Consider the following 24,496-nt stretch of genomic DNA (forward strand, 5'->3'; position numbering starts at 1 on the left):
ATTGTGTTAGTTTTTCTATGAGATAGTAAAAGAAGGTTCAAATTGAACAGCTGCTGTCAACGGCCATTCTAAGCTGAATGTGCCTGCTCTCGTCAGATTGCAGCAGCAATGCAGCTTAAGGCTTGGCAAGTACCAGCATGGGAGACTGGCTGGGAATCCCAAGTTCTGTTGACCTTTTTGAACCTGAAAATTGTGTTAGTTTCTCTATGAGATAGTAAAAGAAGGTTCAAATTGAACAGCTGCTGTCAACGGCCATTCTAAGCTGAATGTGCCTGCTCTCGTCAGATCGCAGCAACAATGAAGCTTAAGGCTTGGCAAGTACCAGCATGGGAGACTGGCTGGGAATCCCAAGTTCTGTTAACCTTTTTGAACCTGAAAATTGTTAGTTTCTCTGTCAAAGATGGTAAAAGAAGGTTCAAATTGAACAGCTGCTGTCAACGGCCATTCTAAGCTGAATGTGCCTGCTCTCGTCAGATCGCAGCAGCAATGCAGCTTAAGGCTTGGCAAGTACCAGCATGGGAGACTGGCTGGGAATCCCAAGTTCCGTTGACCTTTTTGAACCTGAAAATTGTGTTAGTTTCTCTATGAGATAGTAAAAGAAGGTTCAAATTGAACAGCTGCTGTCAACGGCCATTCTAAGCTGAATGTGCCTGCTCTCGTCAGATCGCAGCAGCAATGCAGCTTAAGGCTTGGCAAGTACCAGCATGGGAGACTGGCTGGGAATCCCAAGTTCCGTTGACCTTTTTGAACCTGAAAATTGTGTTAGTTTCTCTATGAGATAGTAAAAGAAAGTAGAAATTAGGCAGCTGCTGTCAACGGCCATTCTAAGCTGAATGTGCCTGCTCTCGTCAGATCGCAGCAGCAATGCAGCTTAAGGCTTGGCAAGTACCAGCATGGGAGACTGGCTGGGAATCCCAAGTTCTGTTGACCTTTTTGAACCTGAAAATTGTGTTAGTTTTTCTATGAGATAGTAAAAGAAGGTTCAAATTGAACAGCTGCTGTCAACGGCCATTCTAAGCTGAATGTGCCTGCTCTCGTCAGATCGCAGCAGCAATGCAGCTTAAGGCTTGGCAAGTACCAGCATGGGAGACTGGCTGGGAATCTCAAGTTCTGTTGACCTTTTTGAACCTGAAAATTGTGTTAGTTTCTCTATGAGATAGTAAAAGAAGGTTCAAATTGAACAGCTGCTGTCAACGGCCATTCTAAGCTGAATGTGCCTGCTCTCGTCAGATCGCAGCAACAATGAAGCTTAAGGCTTGGCAAGTACCAGCATGGGAGACTGGCTGGGAATCCCAAGTTCTGTTAACCTTTTTGAACCTGAAAATTGTTAGTTTCTCTGTCAAAGATGGTAAAAGAAGGTTCAAATTGAACAGCTGCTGTCAACGGCCATTCTAAGCTGAATGTGCCTGCTCTCGTCAGATCGCAGCAGCAATGCAGCTTAAGGCTTGGCAAGTACCAGCATGGGAGACTGGCTGGGAATCCCAAGTTCCGTTGACCTTTTTGAACCTGAAAATTGTGTTAGTTTCTCTATGAGATAGTAAAAGAAGGTTCAAATTGAACAGCTGCTGTCAACGGCCATTCTAAGCTGAATGTGCCTGCTCTCGTCAGATCGCAGCAGCAATGCAGCTTAAGGCTTGGCAAGTACCAGCATGGGAGACTGGCTGGGAATCCCAAGTTCCGTTGACCTTTTTGAACCTGAAAATTGTGTTAGTTTCTCTATGAGATAGTAAAAGAAGGTTCAAATTGAACAGCTGCTGTCAACAGCATTCTAAGCTGAATGTGCCTGCTCTCGTCAGATCGCAGCAGCATTGCAGCTTAAGGCTTGGCAAGTACCAGCATGGGAGACTGGCTGGGAATCCCAAGTTCTGTTGACCTTTTTGAACCTGAAAATTGTGTTAGTTTCTCTATGAGATAGTAAAAGAAGGTTCAAATTGAACAGCTGCTGTCAACGGCCATTCTAAGCTGAATGTGCCTGCTCTCGTCAGATCGCAGCAGCAATGCAGCTTAAGGCTTGGCAAGTACCAGCATGGGAGACTGGCTGGGAATCCCAAGTTCTGTTGACCTTTTTGAACCTGAAAATTGTGTTAGTTTCTCTATGAGATAGTTTAAGAAGGTTCAAATTGAACAGCTGCTGTCAACGGCCATTCTAAGCTGAATGTGCGTGCTCTTGTCGGATCACAGCAGCGATGCGGCTTAAGGCTTGGCAAGTACCAGCATGGGAGACTGGCTGCGAATTCCAAGTTCCGTTGACCTTTTTGAACCTGAAAATTGTGTTAGTTTCTCTATGAGATAGTAAAAGAAGGTTCAAACTGAACAGCTGCTGTCAACGGCCATTCTAAGCTGAATGTGCCTGCTCTCGTCAGATCGCAGCATCAATGCAGCTTAAGGCTTGGCAAGTACCAGCATGGGAGACTGGCTGGGAATCCCAAGTTCTGTTGACCTTTTTGAACCTGAAAATTGTTAGTTTCTCTGTCAAAGATGGTAAAAGAAGGTTCAAATTGAACAGCTGCTGTCAACGGCCATTCTAAGCTGAATGTGCCTGCTCTCGTCAGATCGCAGCAGCAATGCAGCTTAAGGCTTGGCAAGTACCAGCATGGGAGACTGGCTGGGAATCCCAAGTTCCGTTGACCTTTTTGAACCTGAAAATTGTGTTAGTTTCTCTATGAGATAGTAAAAGAAGGTTCAAATTGAACAGCTGCTGTCAACGGCCATTCTAAGCTGAATGTGCCTGCTCTCGTCAGATCGCAGCAGCAATGCAGCTTAAGGCTTGGCAAGTACCAGCATGGGAGACTGGCTGGGAATCCCAAGTTCCGTTGCCCTTTTTGAACCTTAAAATTGTTAGTTTCTCTGTCAAAGATGGTAAAAGAAGGTTCAAATTGAACAGCTGCTGTCAACGGCCATTCTAAGCTGAATGTGCCTGCTCTCGTCAGATCGCAGCAGCAATGCAGCTTAAGGCTTGGCAAGTACCAGCATGGGAGACTGGCTGGGAATCCCAAGTTCCGTTGACCTGTTTGAACCTGAAAATTGTGTTAGTTTCTCTATGAGATAGTAAAAGGAGGTTCAAACTGAACAGATGCTGTCAACGGCCATTCTAAGCTGAATGTGCCTGCTCTCGTCAGATCGCAGCAGCAATGCAGCTTAAGGCTTGGCAAGTACCAGCATGGGAGACTGGCTGGGAATCCCAAGTTCTGTTGACCTTTTTGAACCTGAAAATTGTGTTAGTTTTTCTATGAGATAGTAAAAGAAGGTTCAAATTGAACAGCTGCTGTCAACGGCCATTCTAAGCTGAATGTGCCTGCTCTCGTCAGATTGCAGCAGCAATGCAGCTTAAGGCTTGGCAAGTACCAGCATGGGAGACTGGCTGGGAATCCCAAGTTCTGTTGACCTTTTTGAACCTGAAAATTGTGTTAGTTTCTCTATGAGATAGTAAAAGAAGGTTCAAATTGAACAGCTGCTGTCAACGGCCATTCTAAGCTGAATGTGCCTGCTCTCGTCAGATCGCAGCAACAATGAAGCTTAAGGCTTGGCAAGTACCAGCATGGGAGACTGGCTGGGAATCCCAAGTTCTGTTAACCTTTTTGAACCTGAAAATTGTTAGTTTCTCTGTCAAAGATGGTAAAAGAAGGTTCAAATTGAACAGCTGCTGTCAACGGCCATTCTAAGCTGAATGTGCCTGCTCTCGTCAGATCGCAGCAGCAATGCAGCTTAAGGCTTGGCAAGTACCAGCATGGGAGACTGGCTGGGAATCCCAAGTTCCGTTGACCTTTTTGAACCTGAAAATTGTGTTAGTTTCTCTATGAGATAGTAAAAGAAGGTTCAAATTGAACAGCTGCTGTCAACGGCCATTCTAAGCTGAATGTGCCTGCTCTCGTCAGATCGCAGCAGCAATGCAGCTTAAGGCTTGGCAAGTACCAGCATGGGAGACTGGCTGGGAATCCCAAGTTCCGTTGACCTTTTTGAACCTGAAAATTGTGTTAGTTTCTCTATGAGATAGTAAAAGAAAGTAGAAATTAGGCAGCTGCTGTCAACGGCCATTCTAAGCTGAATGTGCCTGCTCTCGTCAGATCGCAGCAGCAATGCAGCTTAAGGCTTGGCAAGTACCAGCATGGGAGACTGGCTGGGAATCCCAAGTTCTGTTGACCTTTTTGAACCTGAAAATTGTGTTAGTTTTTCTATGAGATAGTAAAAGAAGGTTCAAATTGAACAGCTGCTGTCAACGGCCATTCTAAGCTGAATGTGCCTGCTCTCGTCAGATCGCAGCAGCAATGCAGCTTAAGGCTTGGCAAGTACCAGCATGGGAGACTGGCTGGGAATCCCAAGTTCCGTTGACCTTTTTGAACCTGAAAATTGTGTTAGTTTCTCTATGAGATAGTAAAAGAAGGTTCAAATTGAACAGCTGCTGTCAACGGCCATTCTAAGCTGAATGTGCCTGCTCTCGTCAGATCGCAGCAGCAATGCAGCTTAAGGCTTGGCAAGTACCAGCATGGGAGACTGGCTGGGAATCCCAAGTTCCGTTGCCCTTTTTGAACCTTAAAATTGTTAGTTTCTCTGTCAAAGATGGTAAAAGAAGGTTCAAATTGAACAGCTGCTGTCAACGGCCATTCTAAGCTGAATGTGCCTGCTCTCGTCAGATCGCAGCAGCAATGCAGCTTAAGGCTTGGCAAGTACCAGCATGGGAGACTGGCTGGGAATCCCAAGTTCCGTTGACCTGTTTGAACCTGAAAATTGTGTTAGTTTCTCTATGAGATAGTAAAAGGAGGTTCAAACTGAACAGATGCTGTCAACGGCCATTCTAAGCTGAATGTGCCTGCTCTCGTCAGATCGCAGCAGCAATGCAGCTTAAGGCTTGGCAAGTACCAGCATGGGAGACTGGCTGGGAATCCCAAGTTCCGTTGACCTTTTTGAACCTGAAAATTGTGTTAGTTTCTCTATGAGATAGTAAAAGAAGGTTCAAATTGAACAGCTGCTGTCAACGGCCATTCTAAGCTGAATGTGCCTGCTCTCGTCAGATAGCAGCAGCAATGCAGCTTAAGGCTTGGCAAGTACCAGCATGGGAGACTGGCTGGGAATCCCAAGTTCTGTTGACCTTTTTGAACCTGAAAATTGTGTTAGTTTTTCTATGAGATAGTAAAAGAAGGTTCAAATTGAACAGCTGCTGTTAACGGCCATTCTAAGCTGAATGTGCCTGCTCTCGTCAGATTGCAGCAGCAATGCAGCTTAAGGCTTGGCAAGTACCAGCATGGGAGACTGGCTGGGAATCCCAAGTTCTGTTGACCTTTTTGAACCTGAAAATTGTGTTAGTTTCTCTATGAGATAGTAAAAGAAGGTTCAAATTGAACAGCTGCTGTCAACGGCCATTCTAAGCTGAATGTGCCTGCTCTCGTCAGATTGCAGCAGCAATGCAGCTTAAGGCTTGGCAAGTACCAGCATGGGAGACTGGCTGGGAATCCCAAGTTCCGTTGACCTTTTTGAACCTGAAAATTGTGTTAGTTTCTCTATGAGATAGTAAAAGAAGGTTCAAATTGAACAGCTGCTGTCAACGGCCATTCTAAGCTGAATGTGCCTGCTCTCGTCAGATCGCAGCAGCAATGCAGCTTAAGGCTTGGCAAGTACCAGCATGGGAGACTGGCTGGGAATCCCAAGTTCCGTTGACCTTTTTGAACCTGAAAATTGTGTTAGTTTCTCTATGAGATAGTAAAAGAAAGTAGAAATTAGGCAGCTGCTGTCAACGGCCATTCTAAGCTGAATGTGCCTGCTCTCGTCAGATCGCAGCAGCAATGCAGCTTAAGGCTTGGCAAGTACCAGCATGGGAGACTGGCTGGGAATCCCAAGTTCTGTTGACCTTTTTGAACCTGAAAATTGTGTTAGTTTTTCTATGAGATAGTAAAAGAAGGTTCAAATTGAACAGCTGCTGTCAACGGCCATTCTAAGCTGAATGTGCCTGCTCTCGTCAGATCGCAGCAGCAATGCAGCTTAAGGCTTGGTAAGTACCAGCATGGGAGACTGGCTGGGAATCCCAAGTTCTGTTGACCTTTTTGAACCTGAAAATTGTGTTAGTTTCTCTATGAGATAATAAAAGAAGGTTCAAATTGAACAGCTGCTGTCAACGGCCATTCTAAGCTGAATGTGCCTGCTCTCGTCAGATCGCAGCAGCAATGCAGCTTAAGGCTTGGCAAGTACCAGCATGGGAGACTGGCTGCGAATCCCAAGTTCCGTTGACCTTTTTGAACCTGAAAATTGTTAGTTTCTCTGTCAAAGATGGTAAAAGAAGGTTCAAATTGAACAGCTGCTGTCAACGGCCATTCTAAGCTGAATGTGCCTGCTCTCGTCAGATCGCAGCAGCAATGCAGCTTAAGGCTTGGCAAGTACCAGCATGGGAGACTGGCTGGGAATCCCAAGTTCCGTTGACCTTTTTGAACCTGAAAATTGTGTTAGTTTCTCTATGAGATAGTAAAAAAAGGTTCAAATTGAACAGCTGCTGTCAACGGCCATTCTAAGCTGAATGTGCCTGCTCTCGTCAGATCGCAGCAGCAATGCAGCTTAAGGCTTGGCAAGTACCAGCATGGGAGACTGGCTGGGAATCCCAAGTTCCGTTGACCTTTTTGAACCTGAAAATTGTGTTAGTTTCTCTATGAGATAGTAAAAGAAGGTTCAAATTGAACAGCTGCTGTCAACAGCATTCTAAGCTGAATGTGCCTGCTCTCGTCAGATCGCAGCAGCAATGCAGCTTAAGGCTTGGCAAGTACCAGCATGGGAGACTGGCTGGGAATCCCAAGTTCCGTTGACCTTTTTGAACCTGAAAATTGTGTTAGTTTCTCTATGAGATAGTAAAAAAAGGTTCAAATTGAACAGCTGCTGTCAACGGCCATTCTAAGCTGAATGTGCCTGCTCTCGTCAGATCGCAGCAGCAATGCAGCTTAAGGCTTGGCAAGTACCAGCATGGGAGACTGGCTGGGAATCCCAAGTTCCGTTGACCTTTTTGAACCTGAAAATTGTGTTAGTTTCTCTATGAGATAGTAAAAGAAGGTTCAAATTGAACAGCTGCTGTCAACAGCATTCTAAGCTGAATGTGCCTGCTCTCGTCAGATCGCAGCAGCAATGCAGCTTAAGGCTTGGCAAGTACCAGCATGGGAGACTGGCTGGGAATCCCAAGTTCTGTTGACCTTTTTGAACCTGAAAATTGTGTTAGTTTCTCTATGAGATAGTAAAAGAAGGTTCAAATTGAACAGCTGCTGTCAACGGCCATTCTAAGCTGAATGTGCCTGCTCTCGTCAGATCGCAGCAGCAATGCAGCTTAAGGCTTGGCAAGTACCAGCATGGGAGACTGGCTGGGAATCCCAAGTTCTGTTGACCTTTTTGAACCTGAAAATTGTGTTAGTTTCTCTATGAGATAGTAAAAGAAGGTTCAAATTGAACAGCTGCTGTCAACGGCCATTCTAAGCTGAATGTGCGTGCTCTTGTCGGATCACAGCAGCGATGCGGCTTAAGGCTTGGCAAGTACCAGCATGGGAGACTGGCTGCGAATTCCAAGTTCCGTTGACCTTTTTGAACCTGAAAATTGTGTTAGTTTCTCTATGAGATAGTAAAAGAAGGTTCAAACTGAACAGCTGCTGTCAACGGCCATTCTAAGCTGAATGTGCCTGCTCTCGTCAGATCGCAGCATCAATGCAGCTTAAGGCTTGGCAAGTACCAGCATGGGAGACTGGCTGGGAATCCCAAGTTCTGTTGACCTTTTTGAACCTGAAAATTGTTAGTTTCTCTGTCAAAGATGGTAAAAGAAGGTTCAAATTGAACAGCTGCTGTCAACGGCCATTCTAAGCTGAATGTGCCTGCTCTCGTCAGATCGCAGCAGCAATGTAGCTTAAGGCTTGGCAAGTACCAGCATGGGAGACTGGCTGGGAATCCCAAGTTCCGTTGACCTTTTTGAACTTGAAAATTGTGTTAGTTTCTCTATGAGATAGTAAAAGAAGGTTCAAATTGAACAGCTGCTGTCAACGGCCATTCTAAGCTGAATGTGCGTGCTCTTGTCGGATCACAGCAGCGATGCGGCTTAAGGCTTGGCAAGTACCAGCATGGGAGACTGGCTGCGAATCCCAAGTTCCGTTGACCTTTTTGAACCTGAAAATTGTGTTAGTTTCTCTATGAGATAGTAAAAGAAGGTTCAAACTGAACAGCTGCTGTCAATGGCCATTCTAAGCTGAATGTGCCTGCTCTCGTCAGATCGCAGCAGCAATGCAGCTTAAGGCTTGGCAAGTACCAGCATGGGAGACTGGCTGGGAATCCCAAGTTCTGTTGACCTTTTTGAACCTGAAAATTGTGTTAGTTTCTCTATGAGATAGTAAAAGAAGGTTCAAATTGAACAGCTGCTGTCAACGGCCATTCTAAGCTGAATGTGCCTGCTCTCGTCAGATCGCAGCAGCTTAAGGCTTGGCAAGTACCAGCATGGGAGACTGGCTGGGAATCCCAAGTTCCGTTGACCTTTTTGAACCTGAAAATTGTGTTAGTTTCTCTATGAGATAGTAAAAGAAGGTTCAAATTGAACAGCTGCTGTCAACGGTCATTCTAAGCTGAATGTGCCTGCTCTCGTCAGATCGCAGCAGCAATGCAGCTTAAGGCTTGGCAAGTACCAGCATGGGAGACTGGCTGGGAATCCCAAGTTCCGTTGACCTTTTTGAACCTGAAAATTGTGTTAGTTTCTCTATGAGATAGTAAAAGAAGGTTCAAATTGAACAGCTGCTGTCAACGGCCATTCTAAGCTGAATGTGCCTGCTCTCGTCAGATCGCAGCAGCAATGCAGCTTAAGGCTTGGCAAGTACCAGCATGGGAGACTGGCTGGGAATCCCAAGTTCCGTTGACCTTTTTGAACCTTAAAATTGTTAGTTTCTCTGTCAAAGATGGTAAAAGAAGGTTCAAATTGAACAGCTGCTGTCAACGGCCATTCTAAGCTGAATGTGCCTGCTCTCGTCAGATCGCAGCAGCAATGCAGCTTAAGGCTTGGCAAGTACCAGCATGGGAGACTGGCTGGGAATCCCAAGTTCTGTTGACCTTTTTGAACCTGAAAATTGTTAGTTTCTCTGTCAAAGATGGTAAAAGAAGGTTCAAATTGAACAGCTGCTGTCAACGGCCATTCTAAGCTGAATGTGCCTGCTCTCGTCAGATCGCAGCAGCAATGCAGCTTAAGGCTTGGCAAGTACCAGCATGGGAGACTGGCTGGGAATCCCGAGTTCCGTTGACCTTTTTGAACCTGAAAATTGTGTTAGTTTCTCTATGAGATAGTAAAAGAAGGTTCAAATTGAACAGCTGCTGTCAACGGCCATTCTAAGCTGAATGTGCCTGCTCTCGTCAGATCGCAGCAGCAATGCAGCTTAAGGCTTGGCAAGTACCAGCATGGGAGACTGGCTGGGAATCCCAAGTTCCGTTGACCTTTTTGAACCTGAAAATTGTGTTACTTTCTCTATGAGATACTAAAAGAAGGTTCAAATTGAACAGCTGCTGTCAACGGCCATTCTAAGCTGAATGTGCCTGCTCTCGTCAGATCGCAGCAGCAATGCAGCTTAAGGCTTGGCAAGTACCAGCATGGGAGACTGGCTGGGAATCCCAAGTTCTGTTGACCTTTTTGAACCTGAAAATTGTGTTAGTTTTTCTATGATATAGTAAAAGAAGGTTCAAATTGAACAGCTGCTGGCAACGGCCATTCTAAGCTGAATGTGCCTGCTCTCGTCAGATTGCAGCAGCAATGCAGCTTAAGGCTTGGCAAGTACCAGCATGGGAGACTGGCTGGGAATCCCAAGTTCTGTTGACCTTTTTGAACCTGAAAATTGTGTTAGTTTCTCTATGAGATAGTAAAAGAAGGTTCAAATTGAACAGCTGCTGTCAACGGCCATTCTAAGCTGAATGTGCCTGCTCTCGTCAGATCGCAGCAACAATGAAGCTTAAGGCTTGGCAAGTACCAGCATGGGAGACTGGCTGGGAATCCCAAGTTCTGTTAACCTTTTTGAACCTGAAAATTGTTAGTTTCTCTGTCAAAGATGGTAAAAGAAGGTTCAAATTGAACAGCTGCTGTCAACGGCCATTCTAAGCTGAATGTGCCTGCTCTCGTCAGATCGCAGCAGCAATGCAGCTTAAGGCTTGGCAAGTACCAGCATGGGAGACTGGCTGGGAATCCCAAGTTCCGTTGACCTTTTTGAACCTGAAAATTGTGTTAGTTTCTCTATGAGATAGTAAAAGAAGGTTCAAACTGAACAGCTGCTGTCAACGGCCATTCTAAGCTGGATGTGCCTGCTCTCGTCAGATCGCAGCAGCAATGCAGCTTAAGGCTTGGCAAGTAACAGCATGGGAGACTGGCTGGGAATCCCAAGTTCCGTTGACCTTTTTGAACCTGAAAATTGTGTTAGTTTCTCTATGAGATAGTAAAAGAAGGTTCAAATTGAACAGCTGCTGTCAACGGCCATTCTAAGCTGAATGTGCCTGCTCTCGTCAGATCGCAGCAGCAATGCAGCTTAAGGCTTGGCAAGTACCAGCATGGGAGACTGGCTGGGAATCCCAAGTTCTGTTGACCTTTTTGAACCTGAAAATTGTGTTAGTTTCTCTATGAGATAGTAAAAGAAGGTTCAAATTGAACAGCTGCTGTCAACGGCCATTCTAAGCTGAATGTGCCTGCTCTCGTCAGATCGCAGCAGCAATGCAGCTTAAGGCTTGGCAAGTACCAGCATGGGAGACTTGCTGGGAATCCCAAGTTCCGTTGACCTTTTTGAACCTGAAAATTGTGTAAGTTTCTCTATGAGATAGTTAAAGAAGGTTCAAATTGAACAGCTGCTGTCAACGGCCATTCTAAGCTGAATGTGCGTGCTCTTGTCGGATCACAGCAGCGATGCGGCTTAAGGCTTGGCAAGTACCAGCATGGGAGACTGGCTGAGAATCCCAAGTTCCGTTGACCTTTTTGAACCTGAAAATTGTGTTAGTTTCTTTATGAGATAGTAAAAGAAGGTTCAAACTGAACAGCTGCTGTCAACGGCCATTCTAAGCTGAATGTGCCTGCTCTCGTCAGATCGCAGCATCAATGCAGCTTAAGGCTTGGCAAGTACCAGCATGGGAGACTGGCTGGGAATCCCAAGTTCTGTTGACCTTTTTGAACCTGAAAATTGTTAGTTTCTCTGTCAAAGATGGTAAAAGAAGGTTCAAATTGAACAGCTGCTGTCAACGGCCATTCTAAGCTGAATGTGCCTGCTCTCGTCAGATCGCAGCAGCAATGCAGCTTAAGGCTTGGCAAGTACCAGCATGGGAGACTGGCTGGGAATCCCGAGTTCCGTTGACCTTTTTGAACCTGAAAATTGTGTTAGTTTCTCTATGAGATAGTAAAAGAAGGTTCAAATTGAACAGCTGCTGTCAACGGCCATTCTAAGCTGAATGTGCCTGCTCTCGTCAGATCGCAGCAGCAATGCAGCTTAAGGCTTGGCAAGTACCAGCATGGGAGACTGGCTGGGAATCCCAAGTTCCATTGACCTTTTTGAACCTGAAAATTGTGTTAGTTTCTCTATGAGATAGTAAAAGAAAGTAGAAATTAGGCAGCTGCTGTCAACGGCCATTCTAAGCTGAATGTGCCTGCTCTCGTCAGATCGCAGCAGCAATGCAGCTTAAGGCTTGGCAAGTACCAGCATGGGAGACTGGCTGGGAATCCCGAGTTCCGTTGACCTTTTTGAACCTGAAAATTGTGTTAGTTTCTCTATGAGATAGTAAAAGAAGGTTCAAACTGAACAGCTGCTGTCAATGGCCATTCTAAGCTGAATGTGCCTGCTCTCGTCAGATCGCAGCAGCAATGCAGCTTAAGGCTTGGCAAGTACCAGCATGGGAGACTGGCTGGGAATCCCAAGTTCTGTTGACCTTTTTGAACCTGAAAATTGTGTTAGTTTCTCTATGAGATAGTAAAAGAAGGTTCAAATTGAACAGCTGCTGTCAACGGCCATTCTAAGCTGAATGTGCCTGCTCTCGTCAGATCGCAGCAGCTTAAGGCTTGGCAAGTACCAGCATGGGAGACTGGCTGGGAATCCCAAGTTCCGTTGACCTTTTTGAACCTGAAAATTGTGTTAGTTTCTCTATGAGATAGTAAAAGAAGGTTCAAATTGAACAGCTGCTGTCAACGGCCATTCTAAGCTGAATGTGCCTGCTCTCGTCAGATCGCAGCATCAATGCAGCTTAAGGCTTGGCAAGTACCAGCATGGGAGACTGGCTGGGAATCCCAAGTTCTGTTGACCTTTTTGAACCTGAAAATTGTTAGTTTCTCTGTCAAAGATGGTAAAAGAAGGTTCAAATTGAACAGCTGCTGTCAACGGCCATTCTAAGCTGAATGTGCCTGCTCTCGTCAGATCGCAGCAGCAATGCAGCTTAAGGCTTGGCAAGTACCAGCATGGGAGACTGGCTGGGAATCCCAAGTTCCGTTGACCTTTTTGAACCTGAAAATTGTTAGTTTCTCTGTCAAAGATGGTAAAAGAAGGTTCAAATTGAACAGCTGCTGTCAACGGCCATTCTAAGCTGAATGTGCCTGCTCTCGTCAGATCGCAGCAGCAATGCAGCTTAAGGCTTGGCAAGTACCAGCATGGGAGACTGGCTGGGAATCCCAAGTTCTGTTGACCTTTTTGAACCTGAAAATTGTTAGTTTCTCTGTCAAAGATGGTAAAAGAAGGTTCAAATTGAACAGCTGCTGTCAACGGCCATTCTAAGCTGAATGTGCCTGCTCTCGTCAGATCGCAGCAGCAATGCAGCTTAAGGCTTGGCAAGTAACAGCATGGGAGACTGGCTGGGAATCCCAAGTTCCGTTGACCTTTTTGAACCTGAAAATTGTGTTAGATTCTCTATGAGATAGTAAAAGAAGGTTCAAATTGAACAGCTGCTGTCAACGGCCATTCTAAGCTGAATGTGCCTGCTCTCGTCACATCGCAGCAGCAATGCAGCTTAAGGCTTGGCAAGTACCAGCATGGGAGACTGGCTGGGAATCCCAAGTTTTGTTGACCTTTTTGAACCTGAAAATTGTGTTAGTTTCTCTATGAGATAGTAAAAGAAGGTTCAAATTGAACAGCTGCTGTCAACGGCCATTCTAAGCTGAATGTGCGTGCTCTTGTCGGATCACAGCAGCGATGCGGCTTAAGGCTTGGCAAGTACCAGCATGGGAGACTGGCTGCGAATTCCAAGTTCCGTTGACCTTTTTGAACCTGAAAATTGTGTTAGTTTCTCTATGAGATAGTAAAAGAAGGTTCAAACTGAACAGCTGCTGTCAACGGCCATTCTAAGCTGAATGTGCCTGCTCTCGTCAGATCGCAGCATCAATGCAGCTTAAGGCTTGGCAAGTACCAGCATGGGAGACTGGCTGGGAATCCCAAGTTCTGTTGACCTTTTTGAACCTGAAAATTGTTAGTTTCTCTGTCAAAGAAGGTAAAAGAAGGTTCAAATTGAACAGCTGCTGTCAACGGCCATTCTAAGCTGAATGTGCCTGCTCTCGTCAGATCGCAGCAGCAATGCAGCTTAAGGCTTGGCAAGTACCAGCATGGGAGACTGGCTGGGAATCCCAAGTTCCGTTGACCTTTTTGAACCTGAAAATTGTGTTAGTTTCTCTATGAGATAGTAAAAGAAGGTTCAAATTGAACAGCTGCTGTCAACGGCCATTCTAAGCTGAATGTGCCTGCTCTTGTCGGATCACAGCAGCGATGCGGCTTAAGGCTTGGCAAGTACCAGCAGGGGAGACTGGCTGCGAATCCCAAGTTCCGTTGACCTTTTTGAACCTGAAAATTGTGTTAGTTTCTCTATGAGATAGTAAAAGAAGGTTCAAACTGAACAGCTGCTGTCAATGGCCATTCTAAGCTGAATGTGCCTGCTCTCGTCAGATCGCAGCAGCAATGCAGCTTAAGGCTTGGCAAGTACCAGCATGGGAGACTGGCTGGGAATCCCAAGTTCTGTTGACCTTTTTGAACCTGAAAATTGTGTTAGTTTCTCTATGAGATAGTAAAAGAAGGTTCAAATTGAACAGCTGCTGTCAACGGCCATTCTAAGCTGAATGTGCCTGCTCTCGTCAGATCGCAGCAACAATGAAGCTTAAGGCTTGGCAAGTACCAGCATGGGAGACTGGCTGGGAATCCCAAGTTCTGTTAACCTTTTTGAACCTGAAAATTGTTAGTTTCTCTGTCAAAGATGGTAAAAGAAGGTTCAAATTGAACAGCTGCTGTCAACGGCCATTCTAAGCTGAATGTGCCTGCTCTCGTCAGATCGCAGCAGCAATGCAGCTTAAGGCTTGGCAAGTACCAGCATGGGAGACTGGCTGGGAATCCCAAGTTCCGTTGACCTTTTTGAACCTGAAAATTGTGTTAGTTTCTCTATGAGATAGTAAAAGAAGGTTCAAACTGAACAGCTGCTGTCAACGGCCATTCTAAGCTGAATGTGCCTGCTCTCGTCAGATCGCAGCAGCAATGCAGCTTAAGGCTTGGCAAGTAACAGCATGGGAGACTGGCTGGGCATCCCAAGTTCCGTTGACCTTTTTGAACCTGAAAATTGTGTTAGTTTCTCTATGAGATAGTAAAAGAAGGTTCAAATTGAACAGCTGCTGTCAACGGCCATTCTAAGCTGAATGTGCCTGCTCTCGTCAGATCGCAGCAGCAATGCAGCTTAAGGCTTGGCAAGTACCAGCATGGGAGACTGGCTGGGAATCCCAAGTTCTGTTGACCTTTTTGAACCTGAAAATTGTGTTAGTTTCTCTATGAGATAGTAAAAGAAGGTTCAAATTGAACAGCTGCTGTCAACGGCCATTCTAAGCTGAATGTGCCTGCTCTCGTCAGATCGCAGCAGCAATGCAGCTTAAGGCTTGGCAAGTACCAGCATGGGAGACTTGCTGGGAATCCCAAGTTCCGTTGACCTTTTTGAACCTGAAAATTGTGTAAGTTTCTCTATGAGATAGTTAAAGAAGGTTAAAATTGAACAGCTGCTGTCAATGGCCATTCTAAGCTGAATGTGCGTGCTCTTGTCGGATCACAGCAGCGATGCGCCTTAAGGCTTGGCAAGTACCAGCATGGGAGACTGGCTGCGAATCCCAAGTTCCGTTGACCTTTTTGAACCTGAAAATTGTGTTAGTTTCTCTATGAGATAGTAAAAGAAGGTTCAAACTGAACAGCTGCTGTCAACGGCCATTCTAAGCTGAATGTGCCTGCTCTCGTCAGATCGCAGCGGCAATGCAGCTTAAGGCTTGGCAAGTACCAGCATGGGAGACTGGCTGGGAATCCCAAGTTCTGTTGACCTTTTTGAACCTGAAAATTGTGTTAGTTTCTCTATGAGATAGTAAAAGAAGGTTCAAATTGAACAGCTGCTGTCAACGGCCATTCTAAGCTGAATGTGCCTGCTCTCGTCAGATCGCAGCAGCAATGCAGCTTAAGGCTTGGCAAGTACCAGCATGGGAGACTTGCTGGGAATCCCAAGTTCCGTTGACCTTTTTGAACCTGAAAATTGTGTAAGTTTCTCTATGAGATAGTTAAAGAAGGTTAAAATTGAACAGCTGCTGTCAATGGCCATTCTAAGCTGAATGTGCGTGCTCTTGTCGGATCACAGCAGCGATGCGCCTTAAGGCTTGGCAAGTACCAGCATGGGAGACTGGCTGCGAATCCCAAGTTCCGTTGACCTTTTTGAACCTGAAAATTGTGTTAGTTTCTCTATGAGATAGTAAAAGAAGGTTCAAACTGAACAGCTGCTGTCAACGGCCATTCTAAGCTGAATGTGCCTGCTCTCGTCAGATCGCAGCATCAATGCAGCTTAAGGCTTGGCAAGTACCAGCATGGGAGAATGGCTGGGAATCCCAAGTTCCGTTCACTTTTTGAACCTGAAAATTGTGTTAGTTTTTCTATGAGATAGTAAAAGAAGGTTCAAATTGAACAGCTGCTGTCAACGGCCATTCTAAGCTGAATGTGCCTGCTCTCGTCAGATCGCAGCAGCAATGCAGCTTAAGGCTTGGAAAGTACCAGCATGGGAGACTGGCTGGGAATCCCGAGTTCCGTTGACCTTTTTGAACCTGAAAATTGTGTTAGTTTCTCTATGAGATAGTAAAAGAAGGTTCAAATTGAACAGCTGCTGTCAACGGCCATTCTAAGCTGAATGTGCCTGCTCTTGTCAGATCGCAGCAGCAATGCAGCTTAAGGCTTGGCAAGTACCAGCATGGGAGACTGGCTGGGAATCCCAAGTTCCGTTGACCTTTTTGAACCTGAAAATTGTTAGTTTCTCTGTCAAAGATGGTAAAAGAAGGTTCAAATTGAACAGCTGCTGTCAACGGCCATTCTAAGCTGAATGTGCCTGCTCTCGTCAGATCGCAGCAGCAATGCAGCTTAAGGCTTGGCAAGTACCAGCATGGGAGACTGGCTGGGAATCCCAAGTTCCGTTGACCTTTTTGAACCTGAAAATTGTGTTAGTTTCTCTATGAGATAGTAAAAGAAGGTTCAAACTGAACAGCTGCTGTCAACGGCCATTCTAAGCTGAATGTGCCTGCTCTCGTCAGATCGCAGCATCAATGCAGCTTAAGGCTTGGCAAGTACCAGCATGGGAGACTGGCTGGGAATCCCAAGTTCTGTTGACCTTTTTGAACCTGAAAATTGTTAGTTTCTCTGTCAAAGATGGTAAAAGAAGGTTCAAATTGGACAGCTGCTGTCAACGGCCATTCTAAGCTGAATGTGCCTGCTCTCGTCAGATCGCAGCAGCAATGCAGCTTAAGGCTTGGCAAGTACCAGCATGGGAGACTGGCTGGGAATCCCGAGTTCCGTTGACCTTTTTGAACCTGAAAATTGTGTTAGTTTCTCTATGAGATAGTAAAAGAAGGTTCAAATTGAATAGCTGCTGTCAACGGCCATTCTAAGCTGAATGTGCATGCTCTTGTCGGATCACAGCAGCGATGCGGCTTAAGGCTTGGCAAGTAGCAGCATGGGAGACTGGCTGCGAATCCCAAGTTCCGTTGACCTTTTTGAACCTTAAAATTGTGTTAGTTTCTCTATGAGATAGTAAAAGAAGGTTCGAACTGAACAGCTGCTGTCAACGGCCATTCTAAGCTGAATGTGCCTGCTCTAGTCAGATCGCAGCAGCAATGCAGCTTAAGGCTTGGCAAGTACCAGCATGGGAGACTGGCTGGGAATCCCGAGTTCCGTTGACCTTTTTGAACCTGAAAATTGTGTTAGTTTCTCTATGAGATAGTAAAAGAAGGTTCAAATTGAACAGCTGCTGTCAACGGCCATTCTAAGCTGAATGTGCCTGCTCTCGTCAGATCGCAGCAGCAATGCAGCTTAAGGCTTGGCAAGTACCAGCATGGGAGACTGGCTGGGAATCCCGAGTTCCGTTGACCTTTTAGAACCTGAAAATTGTGTTAGTTTCTCTATGAGATAGTAAAAGAAGGTTCAAATTGAACAGCTGCTGTCAACGGCCATTCTAAGCTGAATGTGTCTGCTCTCGTCAGATCGCAGCAGCAATGCAGCTTAAGGCTTGGCAAGTACCAGCATGGGAGACTGGCTGGGAATCCCGAGTTCCGTTGACCTTTTTGAACCTGAAAATTGTGTTAGTTTCTCTATGAGATAGTAAAAGAAGGTTCAAATTGAACAGCTGCTGTCAACGGCCATTCTAAGCTGAATGTGCCTGCTCTCGTCAGATCGCAGCAGCAATGCAGCTTAAGGCTTGGCAAGTACCAGCATGGGAGACTGGCTGGGAATCCCAAGTTCTGTTGACCTTTTTGAACCTGAAAATTGTGTTAGTTTTTCTATGAGATAGAAAAAGAAGGTTCAAATTGAACAGCTGGTGTCAACGGCCATTCTAAGCTGAATGTGCCTGCTCTCGTCAGATCGCAGCGGCAATGCAGCTTAAGGCTTGGCAAGTACCAGCATGGGAGACTGGCTGGGAATCCCAAGTTCTGTTGACCTTTTTGAACCTGAAAATTGTGTTAGTTTCTCTATGAGATAGTAAAAGAAGGTTCAAACTGAACAGCTGCTGTCAACGGCCATTCTAAGTTGAATGTGCCTGCTCTCGTCAGATCGCAGCAACAATGCAGCTTAAGGCTTGGCAAGTACAAGCATGGGAGACTGGCTGGGAATCCCAAGTTCTGTTGACCTTTTTTGAACCTGAAAATTGTTAGTTTCTCTGTCAAAGATGGTAAAAGAAGGTTCAAATTGAACAGCTGCTGTCAACGGCCATTCTAAGCTGAATGTGCCTGCTCTCGTCAGATCGCAGCAGCAATGCAGCTTAAGGCTTGGCAAGTACCAGCATGGGAGACTGGCTGGGAATCCCAAGTTCCGTTGACCTTTTTGAACCTGAAAATTGTGTTAGTTTCTCTATGAGATAGTAAAAGAAGGTTCAAACTGAACAGCTGCTGTCAACGGCCATTCTAAGCTGAATGTGCCTGCTCTCGTCAGATCGCAGCATCAATGCAGCTTAAGGCTTGGCAAGTACCAGCATGGGAGACTGGCTGGGAATCCCAAGTTCTGTTGACCTTTTTGAACCTGAAAATTGTTAGTTTCTCTGTCAAAGATGGTAAAAGAAGGTTCAAATTGGACAGCTGCTGTCAACGGCCATTCTAAGCTGAATGTGCCTGCTCTCGTCAGATCGCAGCAGCAATGCAGCTTAAGGCTTGGCAAGTACCAGCATGGGAGACTGGCTGGGAATCCCAAGTTCCGTTGACCTTTTTGAACCTGAAAATTGTGTTAGTTTCTCTATGAGATAGTAAAAGAAGGTTCAAATTGAACAGCTGCTGTCAACGGCCATTCTAAGCTGAATGTGCATGCTCTTGTCGGATCACAGCAGCGATGCGGCTTAAGGCTTGGCAAGTAGCAGCATGGGAGACTGGCTGCGAATCCCAAGTTCCGTTGACCTTTTTGAACCTTAAAATTGTGTTAGTTTCTCTATGAGATAGTAAAAGAAGGTTCGAACTGAACAGCTGCTGTCAACGGCCATTCTAAGCTGAATGTGCCTGCTCTAGTCAGATCGCAGCAGCAATGCAGCTTAAGGCTTGGCAAGTACCAGCATGGGAGACTGGCTGGGAATCCCGAGTTCCGTTGACCTTTTTGAACCTGAAAATTGTGTTAGTTTCTCTATGAGATAGTAAAAGAAGGTTCAAATTGAACAGCTGCTGTCAACGGCCATTCTAAGCTGAATGTGCCTGCTCTCGTCAGATCGCAGCAGCAATGCAGCTTAAGACTTGGCAAGTACCAGCATGGGAGACTGGCTGGGAATCCCGAGTTCCGTTGACCTTTTAGAACCTGAAAATTGTGTTAGTTTCTCTATGAGATAGTAAAAGAAGGTTCAAATTGAACAGCTGCTGTCAACGGCCATTCTAAGCTGAATGTGTCTGCTCTCGTCAGATCGCAGCAGCAATGCAGCTTAAGGCTTGGCAAGTACCAGCATGGGAGACTGGCTGGGAATCCCGAGTTCCGTTGACCTTTTTGAACCTGAAAATTGTGTTAGTTTCTCTATGAGATAGTAAAAGAAGGTTCAAATTGAACAGCTGCTGTCAACGGCCATTCTAAGCTGAATGTGCCTGCTCTCGTCAGATCGCAGCAGCAATGCAGCTTAAGGCTTGGCAAGTACCAGCATGGGAGACTGGCTGGGAATCCCAAGTTCTGTTGACCTTTTTGAACCTGAAAATTGTGTTAGTTTTTCTATGAGATAGAAAAAGAAGGTTCAAATTGAACAGCTGCTGTCAACGGCCATTCTAAGCTGAATGTGCCTGCTCTTGTCATATCGCAGCGGCAATGCAGCTTAAGGCTTGGCAAGTACCAGCATGGGAGACTGGCTGGAAATCCCAAGTTCTGTTGACCTTTTTGAACCTGAAAATTGTGTTAGTTTCTCTATGAGATAGTAAAAGAAGGTTCAAACTGAACAGCTGCTGTCAACGGCCATTCTAAGTTGAATGTGCCTGCTCTCGTCAGATCGCAGCAACAATGCAGCTTAAGGCTTGGCAAGTACAAGCATGGGAGACTGGCTGGGAATCCCAAGTTCTGTTGACCTTTTTGAACCTGAAAATTGTTAGTTTCTCTGTCAAAGATGGTAAAAAAAGGTTCAATTTGAACAGCTGCTGTCAACGGCCATTCTAAGCTGAATGTGCCTGCTCTCGTCAGATCGCAGCAGCAATGCAGCTTAAGGCTTGGCAAGTACCAGCATGGGAGACTGGCTGGGAATCCCAAGTTCCGTTGACCTTTTTGAACCTGAAAATTGTGTTAGTTTCTCTATGAGATAGTAAAAGAAGGTTCAAATTGAACAGCTGCTGTCAACGGCCATTCTAAGCTGAATGTGCGTGCTCTTGTCGGATCACAGCAGCGATGCGGCTTAAGGCTTGGCAAGTACCAGCATGGGAGACTGGCTGCGAATTCCAAGTTCCGTTGACCTTTTTGAACCTGAAAATTGTGTTAGTTTCTCTATGAGATAGTAAAAGAAGGTTCAAACTGAACAGCTGCTGTCAACGGCCATTCTAAGCTGAATGTGCCTGCTTTCGTCAGATCGCAGCATCAATGCAGCTTAAGGCTTGGCAAGTACCAGCATGGGAGACTGGCTGGGAATCCCAAGTTCTGTTGACCTTTTTGAACCTGAAAATTGTTAGTTTCTCTGTCAAAGATGGTAAAAGAAGGTTCAAATTGAACAGCTGCTGTCATCGGCCATTCTAAGCTGAATGTGCCTGCTCTCGTCAGATCGCAGCAGCAATGCAGCTTAAGGCTTGGCAAGTACCAGCATGGGAGACTGGCTGGGAATCCCAAGTTCCGTTGACCTTTTTGAACCTGAAAATTGTGTTAGTTTCTCTATGAGATAGTAAAAGAAGGTTCAAATTGAACAGCTGCTGTCAGCGGCCATTCTAAGCTGAATGTGCGTGCTCTTGTCGGATCACAGCAGCGATGCGGCTTAAGGCTTGGTAAGTACCAGCATGGGAGACTGGCTGGGAATCCCAAGTTCCGTTGACCTTTTTGAACCTGAAAATTGTGTTAGTTTCTCTATGAGATAGTAAAAGAAGGTTCGAACTGAACAGCTGCTGTCAACGGCCATTCTAAGCTGAATGTGCCTGCTCTCGTCAGATAGCAGCAGCAATGCAGCTTAAGGCTTGGCAAGTACCAGCATGGGAGACTGGCTGGGAATCCCAAGTTCCGTTGACCTTTTTGAACCTGAAAATTGTGTTAGTTTCTCTATGAGATAGTAAAAAAAGGTTCAAATTGAACAGCTGCTGTCAACGGCCATTCTAAGCTGAATGTGCCTGCTCTCGTCAGATCGCAGCAGCAATGCAGCTTAAGGCTTGGCAAGTACCAGCATGGGAGACTGGCTGGGAATCCCAAGTTCCGTTGACCTTTTTGAACCTGAAAATTGTGTTAGTTTCTCTATGAGATAGTAAAAGAAGGTTCAAATTGAACAGCTGCTGTCAACAGCATTCTAAGCTGAATGTGCCTGCTCTCGTCAGATCGCAGCAGCAATGCAGCTTAAGGCTTGGCAAGTACCAGCATGGGAGACTGGCTGGGAATCCCAAGTTCCGTTGACCTTTTTGAACCTGAAAATTGTGTTAGTTTCTCTATGAGATAGTAAAAAAAGGTTCAAATTGAACAGCTGCTGTCAACGGCCATTCTAAGCTGAATGTGCCTGCTCTCGTCAGATCGCAGCAGCAATGCAGCTTAAGGCTTGGCAAGTACTAGCATGGGAGACTGGCTGGGAATCCCAAGTTCCGTTGACCTTTTTGAACCTGAAAATTGTGTTAGTTTCTCTATGAGATAGTAAAAGAAGGTTCAAATTGAACAGCTGCTGTCAACAGCATTCTAAGCTGAATGTTCCTGCTCTCGTCAGATCGCAGCAGCAATGCAGCTTAAGGCTTGGCAAGTACCAGCATGGGAGACTGGCTGGGAATCCCAAGTTCTGTTGACCTTTTTGAACCTGAAAATTGTGTTAGTTTCTCTATGAGATAGTAAAAGAAGGTTCAAATTGAACAGCTGCTGTCAACGGCCATTCTAAGCTGAATGTGCCTGCTCTCGTCAGATCGCAGCAGCAATGCAGCTTAAGGCTTGGCAAGTACCAGCATGGGAGACTGGCTGGGAATCCCAAGTTCTGTTGACCTTTTTGAACGTGAAAATTGTGTTAGTTTCTCTATGAGATAGTAAAAGAAGGTTCAAATTGAACAGCTGCTGTCAACGGCCATTCTAAGCTGAATGTGCGTGCTCTTGTCGGATCACAGCAGCGATGCGGCTTAAGGCTTGGCAAGTACCAGCATGGGAGACTGGCTGCGAATTCCAAGTTCCGTTGACCTTTTTGAACCTGAAAATTATGTTAGTTTCTCTATGAGATAGTAAAAGAAGGTTCAAACTAAACAGCTGCTGTCAACGGCCATTCTAAGCTGAATGTGCCTGCTCTCGTCAGATCGCAGCATCAATGCAGCTTAAGGCTTGGCAAGTACCAGCATGGGAGACTGGCTGGGAATCCCAAGTTCTGTTGACCTTTTTGAACCTGAAAATTGTTAGTTTCTCTGTCAAAGATGGTAAAAGAAGGTTCAAATTGAACAGCTGCTGTCAACGGCCATTCTAAGCTGAATGTGTCTGCTCTCGTCAGATCGCAGCAGCAATGCAGCTTAAGGCTTGGCAAGTACCAGCATGGGAGACTGGCTGGGAATCCCGAGTTCCGTTGACCTTTTTGAACCTGAAAATTGTGTTAGTTTCTCTATGAGATAGTAAAAGAAGGTTCAAATTGAACAGCTGCTGTCAACGGCCATTCTAAGCTGAATGTGCCTGCTCTCGTCAGATCGCAGCAGCAATGCAGCTTAAGGCTTGGCAAGTACCAGCATGGGAGACTGGCTGGGAATCCCAAGTTCCGTTGACCTTTTTGAACCTGAAAATTGTTAGTTTCTCTGTCAAAGATGGTAAAAGAAGGTTCAAATTGAACAGCTGCTGTCAACGGCCATTCTAAGCTGAATGTGCCTGCTCTCGTCAGATCGCAGCAGCAATGCAGCTTAAGGCTTGGCAAGTACCAGCATGGGAGACTGGCTGGGAATCCCAAGTTCTGTTGACCTTTTTGAACCTGAAAATTGTGTTAGTTTTTCTATGAGATAGAAAAAGAAGGTTCAAATTGAACAGCTGCTGTCAACGGCCATTCTAAGCTGAATGTGCCTGCTCTTGTCAGATCGCAGCGGCAATGCAGCTTAAGGCTTGGCAAGTACCAGCATGGGAGACTGGCTGGGAATCCCAAGTTCTGTTGACCTTTTTGAACCTGAAAATTGTGTTAGTTTCTCTATGAGATAGTAAAAGAAGGTTCAAACTGAACAGCTGCTGTCAACGGCCATTCTAAGTTGAATGTGCCTGCTCTCATCAGATCGCAGCAACAATGCAGCTTAAGGCTTGGCAAGTACAAGCATGGGAGACTGGCTGGGAATCCCAAGTTCTGTTGACCTTTTTGAACCTGAAAATTGTTAGTTTCTCTGTCAAAGATGGTAAAAAAAGGTTCAATTTGAACAGCTGCTGTCAACGGCCATTCTAAGCTGAATGTGCCTGCTCTCGTCAGATCGCAGCAGCAATGCAGCTTAAGGCTTGGCAAGTACCAGCATGGGAGACTGGCTGGGAATCCCAAGTTCCGTTGACCTTTTTGAACCTGAAAATTGTGTTAGTTTCTCTATGAGATAGTAAAAGAAGGTTCAAATTGAACAGCTGCTGTCAACGGCCATTCTAAGCTGAATGTGCGTGCTCTTGTCGGATCACAGCAGCGATGCGGCTTAAGGCTTGGCAAGTACCAGCATGGGAGACTGGCTGGGAATCCCAAGTTCTGTTGACCTTTTTGAACCTGAAAATTGTTAGTTTCTCTGTCAAAGATGGTAAAAGAAGGTTTAAATTGAACAGCTGCTGTCATCGGCCATTCTAAGCTGAATGTGCCTGCTCTCGTCAGATCGCAGCAGCAATGCAGCTTAAGGCTTGGCAAGTACCAGCATGGGAGACTGGCTGGGAATCCCAAGTTCCGTTGACCTTTTTGAACCTGAAAATTGTGTTAGTTTCTCTATGAGATAGTAAAAGAAGGTTCAAATTGAACAGCTGCTGTCAGCGGCCATTCTAAGCTGAATGTGCGTGCTCTTGTCGGATCACAGCAGCGATGCGGCTTAAGGCTTGGCAAGTACCAGCATGGGAGACTGGCTGCGAATTCCAAGTTCCGTTGACCTTTTTGAACCTGAAAATTGTGTTAGTTTCTCTATGAGATAGTAAAAAAAGGTTCAAATTGAACAGCTGCTGTCAACGGCCATTCTAAGCTGAATGTGCCTGCTCTCGTCAGATCGCAGCAGCAATGCAGCTTAAGGCTTGGCAAGTACCAGCATGGGAGACTGGCTGGGAATCCCAAGTTCCGTTGACCTTTTTGAACCTGAAAATTGTGTTAGTTTCTCTATGAGATAGTAAAAGAAGGTTCAAATTGAACAGCTGCTGTCAACAGCATTCTAAGCTGAATGTGCCTGCTCTCGTCAGATCGCAGCAGCAATGCAGCTTAAGGCTTGGCAAGTACCAGC

At 45.7% G+C, this 24,496-nt stretch overlaps 25 pseudogenes; all 25 read left to right on the top strand.

Annotated features, from left to right (window-relative positions):
- Window positions 1-55: 55 nt before the first annotated feature.
- Window positions 56-174, top strand: LOC140089671 (5S ribosomal RNA; annotated as a pseudogene).
- A 70-nt stretch (window positions 175-244) lies between these two features.
- LOC140097572 (5S ribosomal RNA) lies at window positions 245-363 on the top strand (annotated as a pseudogene).
- A 70-nt stretch (window positions 364-433) lies between these two features.
- Window positions 434-552, top strand: LOC140078261 (5S ribosomal RNA; annotated as a pseudogene).
- Window positions 553-622: 70 nt separating this feature from the next.
- Window positions 623-741, top strand: LOC140078262 (5S ribosomal RNA; annotated as a pseudogene).
- Window positions 742-811: 70 nt separating this feature from the next.
- LOC140081540 (5S ribosomal RNA) lies at window positions 812-930 on the top strand (annotated as a pseudogene).
- Window positions 931-1,000: 70 nt separating this feature from the next.
- Window positions 1,001-1,119, top strand: LOC140084672 (5S ribosomal RNA; annotated as a pseudogene).
- Window positions 1,120-1,189: 70 nt separating this feature from the next.
- On the top strand, window positions 1,190-1,308 carry LOC140097573 (5S ribosomal RNA; annotated as a pseudogene).
- A 70-nt stretch (window positions 1,309-1,378) lies between these two features.
- On the top strand, window positions 1,379-1,497 carry LOC140078263 (5S ribosomal RNA; annotated as a pseudogene).
- Window positions 1,498-1,567: 70 nt separating this feature from the next.
- Window positions 1,568-1,686, top strand: LOC140078264 (5S ribosomal RNA; annotated as a pseudogene).
- A 258-nt stretch (window positions 1,687-1,944) lies between these two features.
- On the top strand, window positions 1,945-2,063 carry LOC140081541 (5S ribosomal RNA; annotated as a pseudogene).
- A 259-nt stretch (window positions 2,064-2,322) lies between these two features.
- Window positions 2,323-2,441, top strand: LOC140085851 (5S ribosomal RNA; annotated as a pseudogene).
- Window positions 2,442-2,511: 70 nt separating this feature from the next.
- LOC140078265 (5S ribosomal RNA) lies at window positions 2,512-2,630 on the top strand (annotated as a pseudogene).
- A 259-nt stretch (window positions 2,631-2,889) lies between these two features.
- On the top strand, window positions 2,890-3,008 carry LOC140078266 (5S ribosomal RNA; annotated as a pseudogene).
- Window positions 3,009-3,078: 70 nt separating this feature from the next.
- LOC140081543 (5S ribosomal RNA) lies at window positions 3,079-3,197 on the top strand (annotated as a pseudogene).
- Window positions 3,198-3,267: 70 nt separating this feature from the next.
- On the top strand, window positions 3,268-3,386 carry LOC140089673 (5S ribosomal RNA; annotated as a pseudogene).
- Window positions 3,387-3,456: 70 nt separating this feature from the next.
- Window positions 3,457-3,575, top strand: LOC140097575 (5S ribosomal RNA; annotated as a pseudogene).
- Window positions 3,576-3,645: 70 nt separating this feature from the next.
- LOC140078267 (5S ribosomal RNA) lies at window positions 3,646-3,764 on the top strand (annotated as a pseudogene).
- Window positions 3,765-3,834: 70 nt separating this feature from the next.
- Window positions 3,835-3,953, top strand: LOC140078269 (5S ribosomal RNA; annotated as a pseudogene).
- Window positions 3,954-4,023: 70 nt separating this feature from the next.
- Window positions 4,024-4,142, top strand: LOC140081544 (5S ribosomal RNA; annotated as a pseudogene).
- Window positions 4,143-4,212: 70 nt separating this feature from the next.
- On the top strand, window positions 4,213-4,331 carry LOC140078270 (5S ribosomal RNA; annotated as a pseudogene).
- A 259-nt stretch (window positions 4,332-4,590) lies between these two features.
- Window positions 4,591-4,709, top strand: LOC140078271 (5S ribosomal RNA; annotated as a pseudogene).
- Window positions 4,710-4,779: 70 nt separating this feature from the next.
- LOC140078272 (5S ribosomal RNA) lies at window positions 4,780-4,898 on the top strand (annotated as a pseudogene).
- A 70-nt stretch (window positions 4,899-4,968) lies between these two features.
- Window positions 4,969-5,087, top strand: LOC140091640 (5S ribosomal RNA; annotated as a pseudogene).
- Window positions 5,088-5,157: 70 nt separating this feature from the next.
- On the top strand, window positions 5,158-5,276 carry LOC140093807 (5S ribosomal RNA; annotated as a pseudogene).
- Window positions 5,277-5,724: 448 nt separating this feature from the next.
- LOC140081545 (5S ribosomal RNA) lies at window positions 5,725-5,843 on the top strand (annotated as a pseudogene).
- Window positions 5,844-24,496: the final 18,653 nt, after the last annotated feature.

Source organism: Engystomops pustulosus, chromosome 9 (assembly GCF_040894005.1).
Source record: "Engystomops pustulosus chromosome 9, aEngPut4.maternal, whole genome shotgun sequence".
Taxonomy (NCBI): Eukaryota; Metazoa; Chordata; class Amphibia; order Anura; family Leptodactylidae; genus Engystomops; species Engystomops pustulosus.